This window comes from Anser anser, assembly GCF_964211835.1.
Source record: "Anser anser genome assembly, chromosome: 2".
NCBI lineage: Eukaryota > Metazoa > Chordata > Aves > Anseriformes > Anatidae > Anser > Anser anser.
Genome location: NC_139721.1, coordinates 75,180,640 through 75,198,813, shown reverse-complemented (window position 1 = coordinate 75,198,813; position 18,174 = coordinate 75,180,640). Strand labels below are relative to the sequence as shown.

Sequence of the window (18,174 nt, the reverse complement as noted above, 5' to 3'; positions counted from 1 at the left end):
TTCACCTTGAGAAGAGGTGTTGGTGAAGACAACGGGTTACATGACTTCCTTTGACCTACTCCATACTATGAAGGCCTTTGGAATCAAAGGAATTATAAGAGAGGCTGGCAAAGGACACAAGTCTTTACACTAAGATCCTCATACAATTCCTGTGCAGTGAGCTTGGAGCCACAGACTTTTTGCCAGGTTTTGATGTACAGAAACAGAGTTGTTTGTAAAAGACTTTTGCATAAAGTCCTAGTGGTATTTCAGTGTTTGTACATGTTTTTTCTCATAGTTTTTACTTTGCTTAGTGGCACACTGGAACATCAGTACCTATTCTATTGCTTGTGCAAACTCTGAAAGCACAGAAGAAACAAAAAAATGCCACAGCAGGGGAAGCTAGGATGCTGCTTGTACGAGTCATCCCTCTCTAGCACAAAGCTATGCAGATACCCATGGATCTCTGCCAACCCTGGTTAGCTATAGAGACATTTTGTTGTGCTGATATACATGCAACCAATGAAAACCGTTCCTTCTCATTTACAATGGAAAGGCCTCTCCCCATGGCTGTTGAGCCCACCACAGTTTGGCAAGAACACACTATCGGGAATGCATTCTCTAATTTTACAATACATTGAACACAACACCTTTTATTCCAGCTCACCCTGTTCTTGGGAAAACCGCTCTGCTTGACTTAACTAATAAAAGTAATTGAAAAGCTGTTTAGAAACTTTCCTTATCCCTTGTTATATGTCCTCCTGCTAAGCTTCCAGAGGTGACCAGCTGCACCAGCCATTATCAGGTGACTTCATTAAGCAGTTGTCTTTCCCATGACAAAAGTTTCTGGAGAAAAAGCAAATGGAAAAATACTTCTATATTAACTCTAAGCTGTGAACTGCTACCTTTCAGCATCCTAGTGAACTGTGGATTTAAAAGGATAATAGAGAAGACAGCAGACCCATTCCGAATAGGAGGCTGTGCAAGACAACCTCCAGAGCATCTTCCACTTTCTTTAATTCTATGAAATAATCCCACACTGAGTCTCCAGCCTCGTGTATCAGCCCATAAAGAAATCCAGTTAGAAGCAGAATTCTGAACAGACTTCCCAAAGCAGTCATTTTGTTCATTTGAAATCCTCAGAATATATCACCTAATTGCCTCCCATCCTCAGCTGTCATTTTCAGTCCTTCATACTAAAGCTCTAAATGAACTCAGAAATGTGCTACTCATATTTCTGCAGGCATCTGTCAGATCATAGGATTTTATGCCATATAGGGAAGCTTTTTTATAAAGGGTCAACAACCCTCTTAGGCAGTGCTGAAGAAATATAAGCAAGGACCATGTTAAATTGCAATAGATCCCAAATTACATATTTTGCAGTTTCAAAAGGTGGTTCACAATTTTCTATCTTCTCAGCTGACATGTTTCAAATTGGCATTTCAAAATGTCTGCCGTTAAGCTGACCTCAACACTGTCATCCTTGCAAAAAGAAAAAAAAAAAAAGAAAGAAAGAAAAAAAGAAAAAGCGGAAGGTAGAAAAAGGAAATAAACTCAGGAAAGGATATGTGAAAATAGCAGTAAAAAAGAGCAAAAACGTAGCAGCACAAGAAAAAAAAAAAGTGATAAAATACGAAGAAAACTGAGAAAGAAATGAAAGCCCAGTTCTGAGCTTAAGTGGAGTTCTTGGACCAACAGGCAGAGTATGCCATGGATGGTTGGTCAGGACAATTAAGGCCCAGTTGTGCACACAGGGGCCTGATGTGTTGAGACTTTGTAAGTTTCTGGTTCTCAGCTTCGAAGCCTTCATTTTCATTAAATATTGGTTGTGATTTTCCAAGTCTTTTAACAAACAGTCACAGCACAGTTGTTCTGTCCTATTAGCATCTTCATCATCAACATGACTAACACCTCTAGAATCCTTATGATTACTACATTTGTATTACTGAAGGTAGGTCTTTGGGAGTGCAATAGAGACAAGGTTGTCTGGCTTAACGCTTAGAGTTTACCCACAATCTGTCATGTGAAAGGAATAAAACATGCAGTGCCTAGTCAGAATGAAGACCCATGATGGATTAAAGCATATTCCCTGGAACAAAAACAGAAATTTTACCTACTCTCCTCTGGCACATGCATGAACTGGAATTATTTTCAAAATTAACTTTGGGTAGCTTTTCAATGGGCCATCAAAAGGCGCATCCATCACAGTTGCCACCATTTAGGACAGTTCAAGTGCTAGTATCAGAGTGGAAATGAGAGAGCAAAGGAAAAGTCACTGGTGTATTTTTAAGTTAGTTTCAATATTGGTAAAGTTAATACTGCACATTTCTTGCCATCCCATTGTAAGGATTTGCTCAATTCATTCCCAGAATAAAAACAGGTCTTCTCTTCTGCCTCAGGTGGAGCAGTAGCAAAGAGAGTTTCATTCCCAGCCTTCACACTGGTAGAGTGTATAGACCTGACCCATAATAAAGACTATAATGGAAATGCTCTGGTAAGATTAAGTAATGCTAACAGTGTCATCCTGCCACCCCACCTAGTATTTCAATTAAATGTGTGGTTTGAAATCCTGAAACTTCCATCTGTTATCTCTTCTACTGAGCAAATATAGCCTGAGTGCAATAATATAGGACAGTGTTGCTTAAACAGCTGTATAAGCTTCTCAGTATTATCCCTATCAATGAACTCTAACCCTGATACTGGAAGCCAAGGCAATGAAAGAGAAAATAGCTTAAGAACTACTTCTGTTGTTTTATTCTCTTTGAGTCTACTAATAAAGATTGTATCAGGACTGATTTTCCTGAATTGGCTAATACCCATCTTATGTCAATACATCGGCCACAACTGATTTCTTTTAGAGAACTAATAAAAACATTTTCAAATCATAATGTGCATCAGTCATTTAGTGCAAATGTCAAATAAATTTGAAAGAACTATGTGGAGAAAAGACTGAGGGATTTTTGGGGCTCTGCACTCTCATTTCTGCCATGGATGTATTAGTATATATATATAGATCTATAATATATAGTATATATAGCGTATATATATAGATCTATTAGTAGAGTTAAAAATGATCAAACTGAAGTTGGAATGTGACAAATGTCAAAATGAAGACGAAGGGGTATTGGCACATTGGTGTGGTAAGTCTGCATACCCTTATTTCATATTCTGTTTAGAAAGTAACTACTTCATTTTTAGAAGCAAATCTCTCTCCCCTTCTCTCTCCCCCCCCCACCCCCCCATATTTCGAGGCAGATGATAATGACTTCTATAAGTTTAACGTGAACACAGTCATCCCTGTTAGAAAATATATTAGCAAATATTAAGTTTTCAAAAGATGAACTCTGTATAGGATGAAATGTTTAACAGTTCTAGTGTGTCCCAGATACATTTGAGATAAGATACAAATGCTGAGTTTTCTCCCATATAATTATTTATAAATGGACAGTGACTAAGGACTAAATTTTGTATTCATTACTTGACACCATCAAAATTAGCATTAATATTTGTCATGCAAAAGGTTGTTAACAAACTTTGGTTTTATAATCTAAGTAAAGTCAATTAAAATGTCAGCTACTAACAAGAATTAATTATTATACAAATATACATCTACTCAGAGGTTACATTCGATGGTTCCTCCTCCTGCCTTTCTCCGCTGTTTCATTCAATGAGATAAAATTCTGTGTGGTTCCATCTATTACCAATGCGGAACTGCTCTATACTTCTTTATGTATATTGATCTGGTTAGTTGAGAAGTTCATTATTCTTGTTCACATATTTGACTCAAGTCAACAAATGACTGTTCAGGGAAGGGAATATAAAGGTGGACTAGCTCAAGCTATGTCCCTCTTTGATAGTTTCTTGATAGTAGTTAAGCCACCAGCTTTGAATATTTGGCCTCCTGTCATGAAAGTCTACAACATTATTTAAACCATGTAGGGAAGAGACACATGATGAATATAAAAATATCAAAGGAATTATGATTAGTTTGTGAAGGAAGATTTAGGCAGGATCAATTCTTTGAAGGAATGAGTAAATGAATCAGAACCCTCACAGAATTACCTCAAGGTGTTTTGACATGTGTAGTTTACCTTGAAGAGTTACTAAGCCCTTTCCTATAAGAGACCAGTGTGTAGGACTTTTTCAAAAATAATTATTTCTCTATCTTTATAAAGAAAAAAAAATGGACTTTTAGTTTTAGAAGACAGTTTTATCCTTGTATTACATTCTTAACAGCTCAAGAAGAAACATATTTTGGACCTCCAAGGAGAGAACTGTTACTATCATAGTCTAGAAGCCAGTCTAGTTTACTGGAGAATTGCAAGGAATACCAAGGAGCAGGGAAACTCAAAATGTTCATCACGTGGAGGACAGCATGGAGACAACAGCCAAGGTAGTACAGCAAACCCAATCAAATCCTTTTATATGATTTTTTTTTTTTATAAGAAAAACAAGTTTTTCTTCATTTTAAAGGACTATATATTCAAAGAAAAAAAAACTATTATAATTTACATCACATTTACACATAGGATTTACCTGTAACTTTTTTTTTTTTTTAAGGACAATTTTCTCTCTTGCATAAGTGCTATCCAAAACTATGAACCTGAACCTTACTATCTCATTCTTTTCTAATGTTGTCTTCCACCTGGAAGTAACTCAGCAATTTCTGTGTATGATTTAATAAATGTCTCTCCCAGATGGGTCAATCTTGTCCTTACTACTCTCCCAGAAAAAAAAAAAAAAAGTTTTATTCCTGATACGCTTTTATGTTGCCATGAATTCAGTTTAGAGGATACAAAATTGAAGAAGAGCACCCTATACAAGGAACAGTTTGAGAAATTTAGGTAACTTGGTCTTGGTCTGGGACTAGCTCTTCACAGCATTTTGCTTCCCCTCACAGGTGAATTTAATCATTGCTACAAACAGTACTGTTACACCTGAACAGAGTTACTGATTGGTATTGTAAAGCTTTAGGACATCTCCTTATATAGGGCTTAGAATACCGGGTGGCTTCAAGGTGAAACCTGAAGTTCTAGGTTACAAAGAAATGCAGGTAAGATCTTTGTAGTCTGCATAGGAGAAAAGCTACAGCATTTTTTGCTGTAGGAATAAAAAGTTCATTTTCCTCTGTTCTTGATGGCAAATCTCACCAGTAGAAGGAAAGTCTGTACATGATGACCTTTGAAAGACACAAATACTTGTCTTTGTCTCACTGTTTTTAGGAGATATTCTCCATTCTTGACACTCAGTCACATCACTCCTCCCTTTGGTGCCCCTCATATGGATGTATCTTAAAGGCACATGAGGCACATTTGGTCAGGTTCCCCTATTGCACAGTTAGAAGTTTTCAGCAGTTGCTGAAAAATGATTTCTTCAATTTTGAAGACTGACTATATAAAATAAAGTATGTATTGTATAAAAAGATGATCATTCCTATTAAAGCAAAATAAACAACACTGCATATGAAAACATTTATGACAGTGTTCTGTTCCCACATTGCAAATTACTTTGAAGCCATTAGAACATTTTTCTTTGAAGGATCGTATATACGAAATGCATTATTAACATATGAAATGTTATTGAACTCTACACTTAGAGTATTATGACTAACAGAATACGGACAGTGACTGTAAACTCAGGCTGTACTTTCAATGATAAAGTAGAGTTCTTCCTTTCTTTAGAGAATAGGGAGAGGCTTAGTTTACTAACTGAAAATCTTTAGTTTATAAAAAAGAGCATTTTACTCCTCTCAACAAAAAATATTAATTCATGGTAAAACTTCCTACCATTTAAAGCATAAACAATGTATTTGGGACAAATTAAAATGTTTCAGCATTTTAATCTACTGATGGCAGAAACTAGCCTGAGGAAAATCATGTAGTCATATCATCCCATCTAGATGACCCTGTTACACAGGGAAAGCAACAGACCAATGTGGGTGTTGGACCGTGCAACATTTCAGTTGAATCTTTGCATTAGAGATACGCTAGCTAGCAAAAGTGAGGTTATATATTTGCCTGATTTTGTAGCTGTGTGCTGAGCAAGCAACTATTACTCACATTTTTGGCTAGAAGTACAGGTAGGCTACACTTAAACAGATACTCATGCAAATGTATCCTGGCTGCTCCCCAAAACTATTAGAGGAAATGTCTTGGCATATACCCTCATTTGTGCCTTTTTTGGGGGAAAGATAATCTGTTTGAGTTACAAGAAAAGTGCTTTACATCTCTCTAGGTGAGTCCCTGATCAGAACTGTTGGGGTGTCTGTGCTACACAAAACATCTTAGCATGAGCTGACTTTCCATTTAGTCTAGAAGAGACTAAATTCCCGCTCTACTCTGCGCTGGTGCAGCCTCACCTCGAGTACTGTGTGCAGTTCTGGGCACCACAGTACGAAAAGGACATTAAACTGCTGGAGAGTGTCCAGAGGAGGGCGACGAAGATGGTGAAGGGCCTAGAGGGGAAGACATATGAGGGGCGGCTGAGGTCACTTGGCCTGTTCAGCCTGGAGAAGAGGAGGCTGAGGGGGGACCTCATCGCAGTCTACAACTTCCTTGCGAGGGGGAGTGGAGAGGCAGGGGACCTATTCTCCGTTATCACCAGTGACAGGACCCGTGGGAACAGTGTGAAGCTGAGGCAGGGGAAGTTTAGGCTGGATATCAGGAAGAGGTCCTTCACAGAGAGGGTGGTTGCACACTGGAACAGGCTCCCCAGTGAAGTAGTCACTGCACCAAGCCTGTCTGAATTTAAGAAGCGATTGGACTGTGCACTTAGTCACATGTTCTAAACTTTGGGGCATACCTGTGCGGTGCGAGGAGTTGGACTTGATGACCCTTATGGGTCCCTTCCAACTCGGGATATTCTATGATTCTACGATTCTGTGATTCTAGAAGAGGATGTAAAGGGTGGCCAGAAGCCATTGTTTACAGAAGTTTTCATTTACTTGAAACCAAAAACTTTTATACTCTCCCATAATCAGAAATGGACCTGATTCATTGCTTTAATCTACATTAATTCTTTTTAATTAGTGAATCAGTACAGATTTTCCCATTGTCCTCAGTGTACCTATATTATTCTATAAGGATAAATACAAATACAAATACAAATGTAAATGTAAATATAAATGTATGTATGTATGTGCAAATATAAGCCAATTCAGATTTTGATGTTATTATATGACTGCAGAATACATAATTCTAGATGGGTGTTTATTCTCTTTATAAGTTTATCTGAGTTTGCTTGTCACCACTGGTATTATTCTATAGGAACAGGACATGTTCTTTCACTAGCTGTACCCCTCTCATATTATCATGTTTGGTCACGCTCACTGCTTCCAGACTTTGGGCAAGGAAACAGTCTTTTTTTTTTTTTTTAATGAAAACTTGGTCTTGTTTCTTTCTATATATTAAAAAATTCCCAATCTCATTATTCTTCCTGTGTTCCCATTTCCTGCAAATCCTCTTTATGAAACCTTTTCTACCAACAGATCAGGTTTTGGAGGGGATATAAATAACATTTCTGTGTTGATATATGATGTAAATGTCACCCGTGTATTAACTCTGTTTTGTGTTTATGTTAGCACTAGAAAGAATCAATCACAAATGTTTTACCACATACAATATAAAAACAATACCCGATTCAATGAGCTTATAGTATAAGCAAAACTCTTTTCTTTATTGGTATTTGTTGATGAGTGGCTGTGTCAAAGAGATACACATTAATAGGTAAAGTCAAAGAAGGAAAGCCTAGCATTTATCGTATATATTTGAATAATTCAAGTTATGTAATTTCATTGATCTATGTAGTATAATTTCACAAAGATTTTGAAAGAAATCAAGTCATTTGGCTAACCTGGGCAAATGAACTGTTTTACTCTGTTCTCTGCACTGTGAATGAAATTCCAGAAAGAATTATTTACAACTTCAGTGGTCTGCATCTGTTCTCATTTTGCAATACTAACATTGTATGTATGCATCTTTATAAATCATTTTATTTGGTATTTGTCTGCCATTCCTAATAATTCACTCCCACATTCACAAACAATTAATAATGCAGCCAATTCTCAAATTTATTGCTACAAAAACACTTCAGTGATCTCTCTGTGTATAAAACACTAGCTAACCATACAAATGTTACAATCAGATAAGCAAAGTTGTAAAATTCCAGGCAGCTTTGAAATTATTACCATTATTTATGATATTGTTGCAGGAGCCATTATGCATCTGAGAGTTGACATTGGTGGCAATTATGTAATTAACTAGCCAGAAACATTGTTTATTAAATCAAATCTGGATTGAAAAAACAGTTCAGAATATGAACATATATTTTTATATTGAGACTTTGAAAGAATCTAAGATCAAAGAAATATTTAAACATTTAAGAACACTGTATGCTATTTGTTCACAGAATTGAGCTGCTTAACTAAAATATATTCCCCAATGACACAGAAGAAAACAAGCTAAAGATTCTTCAACAAACATAAGAAATGAGGAAAGGCAAATTTCAGTTTTGATATGGAGAAACATTATGCAAGTGACTTATCAGAATTTGTTACGTTGCAAATTTGAAAGGTCCTTTCTACCCTTTCTTTTGTTCTAATCCTAGTGAAACATATCCCAAAAGCATGTATTTTGGCAAGTGTTCAAACCACTTTACTGCATCGGAACTCTTACTCAAGGAACAATGAACATCTACTGATACTGTTGTGGTCTCCTGGGTCAGGAGGCTAGCCTTTTTTGCTTCCAGTTTCATTGTTAACAACGGGATATCAATATCCTCAAGAAACAATGAAGTTGTATCTGTGGTTTTATTAAAGAATCTTTTGCTCCTCCTGTTGTGTATTGTGTTTCACTGCCACTTGTACAGAGACAAACACAGGTTTCACAAAATACTTGCTGTCAGTACAGATGTGGTACTGCATTGTTTGAACTAGGCAGTTTTCAACGGTATATTTATTTACTCTAGAACAGTTTTGATGCCTTAGTATGCATTTATAATTTTATCAACTTTTTTTTTTTTTCAGATTTCTGTCTCAGATAACAGTTTTCAATGACTCTGAAATGTATTTTTGAGTCTTTGCAAATTTCAGAACCTACATGGACTAAAATAGGTTAGAGTAATATTACTTTCACTGGCATTTAATTGTTGAATATTTTTAGGGTGTTTGTTTTTTCTTTTTTTTTTTTTGTTTATTTGGTTGGCTGTTTTTGTTTGTTTGTTTGTTTTTATTTACTTTCTGTTTAGTGCTTCAGTTACATATGATTCACAATCTTTTTCATACTGTTGGGGGCATAAGAACGAAGGTGAATTATAAAGGATCCAAAGAGTTGGCCCAGACCTGTGAGTTCCAAAATCTGCCTGTCATCTTTCAGCATAGGTAGGTTAGGAGTTATCACCCCTTGGACTGCAGTAAGTAAATCAGTTCTTCAGATTAATATAAATTATTCTTATTACATATCCTTTTAATGTGTGATTTCATTGCCATGTTTAATTGCTGCTTTCTTGTATTGAAACACGCCTTTCATAAGGGATGCTTCTGCATGGAAGATACACCATCCAGTGGTGCTTTTATCCCATTCTTTTTTCTTTTTAGCTAAGTCTTGAGTCTTAAGAAGACACATTGTATATGTGATCATTTTATATTAGAACAAGAAAGGTGTTCAAAACTTTTAGCAGGGTGGAAGATGACCAAATATTAACACTCTTTTCTCTGTCTTTAAACATATATTGACAGAAAATTATCTTCCATATGCCCTAATGAAGCAATTGCTTCACTGCATGGCAGATCATACTCTTTCATTTGTACCATAAATATAATTGAAATACTGTTAATGTTGCTTCTCTGAATTCACCCCCGAGTGGAAGTCAATTTCTTCATAAGTACCTGTACCTCTAAGAGGAGCACAGTAATTGTACCATATTAATATCAAAAGAAGAGAAACAGAGTATCATTTTCAAATTACTTTGCTTGACAGCCTGTAATTCCTTCCATACCTTAAAGAGGATACAAAATATGTCTAGTTTTAAAACTTGATGAACATCCTTTTATTTCTCTGTTCTATCTGTTGCTTTTGGGAAATTTTGGTACTTGAAAAGATGTCTTCTAATTTCATGTAAAGGATCCAGAGAGCCAGGGACATAGTTATATCTCTCTTGGTACAATGTAATAACAACATAAAACATGTGAGAACAGGGAATATTTATTAATTTTTTTGGTGTGCAGTAAAGGTTAGAGATACACCTGGTTCCAATGCCAAGAACAATTGTCAGTAAATCATGGTACGGAACTACATTGGGTGCAGGTGCCCAGGTGCTGGTCCTGGTGAGGAATGCTGGGGCAGCCTCTCTGAGCAGAGTTAGAGACTGCTGACACAAGTCTTTGCATATGTATGCAGCATGTAGATTTTTTATTGATGTTACATTGCTTCAAGCAGCACAATGCTATTAAACGCAGAGAGACAAAGCATTGCTTCCTCCATCATTGGTGACCTAAATTATAGGTAGAACATTTTCATATTTTTATGGATAATAGTATATTTACAAAGAGAAAAATAAATCTGTTTAAAAGAGTAATTCCATATGTATATCTTTTTGGAATACATGATGGAATACATTTTTGGAATACAGAATTAGTCTCTATAGTATCCCATGCAGAAAATATCAAACTAGGATTTACATATTTAAAGCAAAAAATCTGGAGTCATTTCAACTTTAATTAATTTGGTAATTAAAAGCCCTCACTGTCTGTAGACACCATTCTTTTCCAAAGAACAAACCAGAGCAGGTTTAGTAGGACAGAATTAGATAATACAGTCATAGACACTGTAAAGTTAGCTCAACCTTCTTTGAAAAAAAAAAAAAAAAGGCACAGTCTCAGTGAATGATGAAGCAATGAGAAAGAAGACAAAATATTTCACTAGAAAAAAAAAGAAAAGAGCATCTGTTTTACATTTGTAGACACTGCCTAACTCTTGGCTATTTTATAATAAGCAAGCAGAAGTTTTGTCCATTATACATAGCTATTCCAAATGAAATCATGAAATATAAGGTAATCAAAAATCAAAAGATACATTAAAAATAAGTGAAGAGTGGATAAGTAACCATAATACCTGGAGAGAGGAATTTATGAAACTTTACTCATAAGATAAATGCATATTTATATTATTTTGCTAGTTTGGATATTTGTAGAATAGAATTTGTTCCCTAAGTAATTGATAGAGGAAATCTAATAAGTAGAAAAGTATTTTCCATTTTGTTGTTGTTGTTGTTTGTGAGTGAGTGACAATCAGACAGTGACCTGAAAATCATAGTCATTTATCCCTTTATAAAGTAGACTTGCATGTTTGCAGAGTTCACAAAGCTGTTTAAAAAAAAAATGAAAAACAACCCAAAACTTATGGAGTGGAGTGAATATGAATGGTGGATAAATACAGAAAAAAAATAATATATATATATATATGATCTTGCTTGCATATACCCAATTAACAGAAGAAGCTGATTTGGCTGAGTAATTTATTTACTCATCTTCAGTCCTAAGCAGCGTTACTTCAGTCCTAAGTAGCCTTACTAAAATTATATGACTTCCAACTCTACAAAATTTAAAATTAATAAGTTTTTGTAATAATATTTCTATTCCCATTATACCTGTAATAAACTTCTCTTGCATTGAGCAGTTGTATCTGGACAAATTATTATTAGAGTCTAAAAACGGCCCTTAGATTTTACCATCAAGAACTGCACTTCAAAACTGCATAGCTAAAAAATTTATGTGCTGTAGCTTTACTGAAGTGAATTTGTAATGTTACTGTAAATCTTCAATATTTATCATGAAAATGCACTACCATCTTATTTATTGATGGGTTTTATGTACTTTTGTCCAAAATGGAATAGGAACAGAAATTTAAGATGTGATCATTTTATATCTGAGGATTTTGAGAGCAAAATGTACAAAATACCTTATCTGTAAAATCCTTTTGCTCTAAGTATAATTACTACCTAATAAGAGTGTTCATTTCAATGGTACTCAGACTTCAAGAATGTTCAGAACGTTTCAGACTTCAAATCTTCAAGGATTATGTATTGTGTGAAAACAATTATTTCTATTAGAAATTGTCTTTCACTTTCAAATCAAGGAACAGGAAAGCTAGAACGTGCACTGTGAAATAGTTTTATGAGGGAAGATGTGCACATTCACAATTATGAAAACTCAGATGAGAGCAAGAAAATATATTAAAAAAAAAAAACAAACAAACTTGGAAGTATCCCAACATAGGAAGGTCTATAACTAAGCTGTCTAAAATGCCTAGTTTTGTCCATGCAACTAGAATAGTAATAATTAATTTTTTTTTTGACTTAAGTGGGACACCGAAATATGTTACCTTGTTATCTTCCGGTATGTCCCAGTGTCCTTTTTGGAGACAAGAGTAAAGACGGAGTGCATTTTTCTTATGTAATATATGAGTTTACAAAAAGTGCCCAGATTTTTACATGGGGCCACACTAGAAAATTAATTTAGAATACAATAGTTCAGTTGGAAGGGGTCTTCAGAAATCACCTAGTTCACCTGCAGGATTTGTTTGATAATATAATTGATAATACTAATAATATATTTGATAATACTACATATTCACAAAACTTTACATCCTTTTTCATGTTGCAATTTACAAATAAATCAATGTAACACAATAATATAGTTCAAATTTTTGTGCCATGATGGCAACACTATGTTAGTCTTTTATTTTGCCTTGCTTGATTTGAAATAATTTCACTTTGAATGATCAAATCTATTTCAACACTCTCTTTCAGGCAATACATGAAAGCTTAAAAAAGGAAAGGTTAAAACTAGAAGGATAATGTATTTTTCTCATTACATAGATGCATAGATAGAATTAATATATATGCATCAAGACGGAAAACTTCAGTGTGTTTTTTGTCATGTCATAAGGGAAAGAATAGTGACATACCTGTGCCATTTCTTTGATTTTCAAGAAGCCACATAACTCCATGGTCTGTTGAAGAAATTTAGTTTGTGATTATGAGTGAAATATTAAGTTTTACCAGATTCTGCCTTGGAAGAAAGCTCTATTCTCCTGCATAGAAGAAACATCCTTCTGAAGAAGAACTTGCTTTTTCCTGCTTTTAAATGCAGAGATGACTCACATCATCACATAAAAATATTAGTTAGGGAAGACTGAGAATGTAAAATAAAGCCACAAAGATAAACATACTGACAATTTGCAAGGAGTTTTAACACTTCATGAAATCCAAGGTAAAGATCTCTATCTCAAGAGTAAATTCCAATTTCAGAACATATTATTTTGCCATGAGCCTAACATTTTCCATCTACAGATCCTCTAACAAAGTAGTTACTAGTCTTTCCAGTGCTGCATTGTAGTTTTTGTTTGTTTGTTTTTTAATATTCTTCTGCCAACTATTCCACTGTGCAGGCTGAAGAACTTACCCAAGTTCTTCAGTATGTTAGAACTAGAACCAAGAATAGAATCTGTTTTCTTAACTCTCAAGCTAGTGCACAACGCTTTGGGCCACCCTTCTATGCCAGGAGGATGGATGGAAAATGGACTGGTGGCATTATCATGTTGCTAACATTTTTACCTCATGACACTATTATCCAGCAGTAGAGATTCCTCTCAGAAACCTGTCAACCAGCAGGAAACAATTCTGTATGTAGTATGTGTGATTGTTTCTGCCTGTTCAGAAGTTATCAAACCTACCATTTCAAGCAGAAATCGAATGGCAATTTCATAATGCCATAAGTTTCCTTGTACCTTTTCTGTTTTACTTCAGTGGACTAAAAAAAAATATTCATAAACCAGGATGTACCAATCCATGTAACTCTGTCTCCTGTGCTTATTGACTGTGGGTCAGTTCCAGACAGCGAATGACTGTGATATAGTTCTGCTTTTCAGAGTTAAACAAAATAAACTGCAACTGAACTTTAAATATGAAGTCAGGAGTCTTACATCAGTGGCAAAAATCTGAAAATAATTCATTTCTATGCCAGTCAGACGTTCTAGAAAGACAAATATGGATTAATGCATTCCGTTGATAGATTAAGATCATCATATAAGAAGCTTAAACTCCTCTCATGATTCTAGACTGTATTTGTATTTCTGAATAATTTGTGCAGGTGTCATTTTCAACTATCTTTACTACCTGTAGAATGTGTTTAAATTACTTTATTTCACTCTTGCATTTCAAGTTCAGAAATAATCTCATTTTTCATTAAAAATAGATTGAAATTACTTGTATATAGAAGCATCAAAAGAGGAAACTATCACACATAAGAACCATATGTAATTGGGAGGCTAGGAATTTTGAATTAGGTGCTTGATGAATTGCTGCACATACTATACATTATGTGCACATTATTTACTAAAGTATATTGAATCAGTCTCAGAAGCTATTTACATTTAAATGCAGCTTAATGTTTCAGTTTACTGCAGGGATGAGTAAAGAGGCCTGTCTAAAACAAGAATTGACCCAAGACAAGAGTGTTTCTTTAAGTTTTAAATGATTTGATTAGTTATTTCTTATCTTCATTGTTATTTTTGTGGATTTATCCTAATTTTTAAAGGGTTGGGAATTGAAAATACAAATACAATGAAAAACAGAAAAGGTGACAGAGAATCCCAGATCATGCACATATGTGCAACTTATTGAAATCAAAGGGAGTTACAAGTGGTTGCCTTGCCTGTGACCCTTGCTTACTGTTCTTATAATGAAGCCTAAAGAAGCAGTATTTATAGTTTATCAAGACACACCGTTACTAGTTGCTACTGAAAACAATACAAACACAAAAAAGCAAAACAGAATAACATATATATTTCTGCTATTACTTACCACCATATCCAATACCTTAATAAAACCTTAGGAAAAAAAAAAACAAAAGAGAGAGGAAACAAATAAGATGAACACCAGTCTGTTGATCCAAGCCAGGGGCACAAAAGCTTCTCTTGCTTCTAGATGATGCTGTTCATCCAGTTATTGTTAAAATATTTTCCTCTTCAGAGGAGAAAATCAAAAGCTTGTTATGATTATTAACTTGCACAGATTTCCCATTCTCAGGAGCTAGCTCTGGTTTGGGATATTAAATCCATAGCCCATACAAAGGTTTCTTTCTATAAATATCAAACTCTCTACCAGTGATGCACAAAACATACCTAGCAACATAAGATATTAAGATCATCCATCAGCAGACTTATAGTAATCAAAAAGGTTTCATAACTTTCTTTCTGTTGGTTGGTTTTCCTAAAGGCCAAGTAAAATTTATGGGGATATTCATACCTCAGAGGAACTGTGGGTCATTGAACACGTCTCTGTACATTACGATTCATGTGAGAAAATGTTGACATTTGCTCTGGCAGGAATAGCACTAGTTAAAGTGCTCCGCTTTCATTCCTAATATTTCTTTGCCCAAGAAAGGCAGGATTTTAAAAACAAATAATTTTATCTCAAACTCCTTGTGCTATTGGAGTTCTTTGTTCCAGCAGCAAGCATGTAGATCTACTGTTGATTAACTGAATAACAGGGAAGAGAAGCATTACATTATTATCATGCCTCTCTGACTCAAAAGCAAATATAAATATTGTTTTGATGCCTGCTAAAGAACTGTGAGGGAAAAGGCATATTTAGGTGTACAGTCATGTACTCCTAAAATGAATGCTTTCTCATGAAATCAAATGAGGGAATACAAATAACTTCAAAGTTTAAAATTTTATTTTGCTAATAAAAAATGTATTCATTCTCTACTTGCACTTCACTCTTTTCCTATAGTCCAGATTTGAAAGGTCAACACTTTTTTTTTTCAATATTTCACATTCTTTTCTACATTGTAATTTATCAAACCAGTAACTAAAGACGTATATCAAAGTATTTGAAGACAATAACAATTTTCTTATTCCTGTGGCCTGTGTTTGCTGATGTTTGACCAAGCTAATTATGTCTTGCTTCTTTACAGATTTATACAGTAATTGCTAATGTGTGCTTTTAGAAGGATGGCTGCCAGAAGGACAGAAGAAATGGCATAGAGAATGCTAATGGGACTTGGACTTGTAAACAGTTGCTTTTAAATGTTTGTGACCCATCATATAAGAGTATGGTACTGCTGCATTTTAAATAAGAGGTGGAGGAGATGTGGAAAGCACTTGTACTAGTACTAAATCTATATGGCATAGCTAATATTATTTATGATTCACAGCAAGCAGGAGGGGTTGTCCTAAAGCTCATTCTAATACTACACGACAATGAATATGTTTATACATGGCCAGATCAATAAGTTAAAAAAGTGGATTCAGATTCAGTTGAACGTTTGTTTATGTCCAGTGGGCACATGATTTTATAAAACAATGAACTGATACAATTTTGTATATAAAAGTGCAAAACGTTTTAAGCTGGTACAACTGAGTCACTCTGAAAGTGACATAAAAACACAATTGCTAGAAGTTTGGGGGAGAATATTAATTAATAGTTTATTTCTTCACAGCTGTAGAATAAATACAATTCCAAATTTCTTATTAGATCAGCTACAACGGACTGCAGGGTCTTGAATTTTTAATACCAGCTTATCAACATTCATGTAGGAAAGTGTTTGGAAACAAATCTTAATCAAGGAATGCATATAAAATAATAAAAATGTCAATTTATACAACTTGTAAATTCAAAGATATTATGCTCTGCATAGACAACCAAGGGGAAAAAAAATAAAAAATGTTATGCTTGAGTAGCGTATTATTTATAGTCTATTGTTTGTTTTGTCATTTAAACACAGAGATGCAGCTAAGCATTGCAACAATCTAACTCTGGTATTCTATATTTTCTTCTTCCCAGCAATGTTGAGTAGATAACTGGTAGAGCATGGTGGAAAAGGTCATTTTTAGAGCTGAGTGTTTTAATATCAGTATGTCTCATAGCAATTAAGCTACTGCTATTTCCTAAGCAAAGCACAGTCTTAGAAAAAGATCCAGAATATATTCAGATGCTTTACAGGAGAATAAAACAGACTTTAGCCTTCTATTGTGAAATTATGCTCCTGAAAAAAACTACTTCAGTTGCCAAATATTCATTCCCTGAGATATGTAAATTTTGGAGGCACCTGAACATTTTCTGTGACCTTAAAAATCTTTTTTTTTTTTTTTTCTGTAGGTTCTTAAAACAACGTTATACACAAAACAGATCTTAGTACCAATCTTCATACATGAGGCTAATGAAATGAAACTAAGAAGTTAGAAACTAAGGAGCCTTCACATCTTTTCTGAGAGATAAATGTGGTATGTTTATGCTGAAAGTGTAAGCTGAAATAAAATATAGCTCTAACCATGACTGAATTTTAAAATTGTGAAGGTGGTCCAGATTAACACAGTAATTTCCACTAGGAAAATCCTCCCCACACCAAGGTTATGGAAAACCTAGATCTAAAAAAAGGAATTGAGAACAGCTGTGGGCATGACTTTGAAGACTAATGATTAAACAGGCAGGAGGCAAGGGAATCTTGACCGTCAAAGTCTACTCAAAGAACTGGCAATTTGCTCCATGTAATGATCTCATCTGAGAATAATACTCAGATTTCCAGTTGAGGATATCATTTTGGTCATGCTTGGACCACCCTGTTTCAGATACCATTGAGCCAAAGACAAGAAGAAATGAAGAATGTACTCAGAAGACCCAGGAGATGACTAGCAAAAGTCCAGTAAAAGTACAGTTCTTGCGTTCACTTGACAGTGATATTCTTGTGATTATTTGTCTGCTTATATGTTCATTTTTGTAATTAAAATTGCAGTATTTGTTCCATCAGCATATCAGATAATATATTTTGCTTTATTTGTCTCTTTATGTGATAATTTTGTAGTACTCCTGATTCTGCAGCATAAACCTAAGATTGCAATCCACTGTTACAAACATCTAGTTTGTATTGATTGCACTTTTGTAAAAAGGGTGTGAAATTTTATGGTACTAAAACAGTTACGCATCAGCACTCAGCCTCTTTGCACTATCTTACAAGTAATATCAATGGCATTCTTCTGACACATCACTGGTTTTATCCTTTTTTCTTTGATATCTTTAGCATGTTTAAGTATAAAGCTAATAATGAAATTCTAAGATTGTGGATTTCACTAAGCCACTGGAAGCACTGATCAGTCAAGACCTAGGCAGAGATGAAGCTGGTTTGCTTCAATACCA

General features: G+C 34.8%; 1 long non-coding RNA gene across 1 annotated transcript in view; it reads right to left on the bottom strand.

The window, feature by feature from the left end:
- LOC310895420 overlaps window positions 1–15,252 on the bottom strand; it is a 24,741-nt gene extending 9,489 nt beyond the window's left edge. Inside the window, exons 1-2 of the long non-coding RNA XR_014580665.1 lie at window positions 12,942–15,252; window positions 1–825 (exon numbers count right to left, since the gene is read on the bottom strand). The exon at window positions 1–825 is cut by the window's left edge and continues 477 nt beyond it. This is a non-coding gene — a long non-coding RNA (uncharacterized lncRNA). The remainder of the gene's footprint in view (window positions 826–12,941) is intronic.
- Between the last annotated feature and the right edge of the window lie 2,922 nt (window positions 15,253–18,174).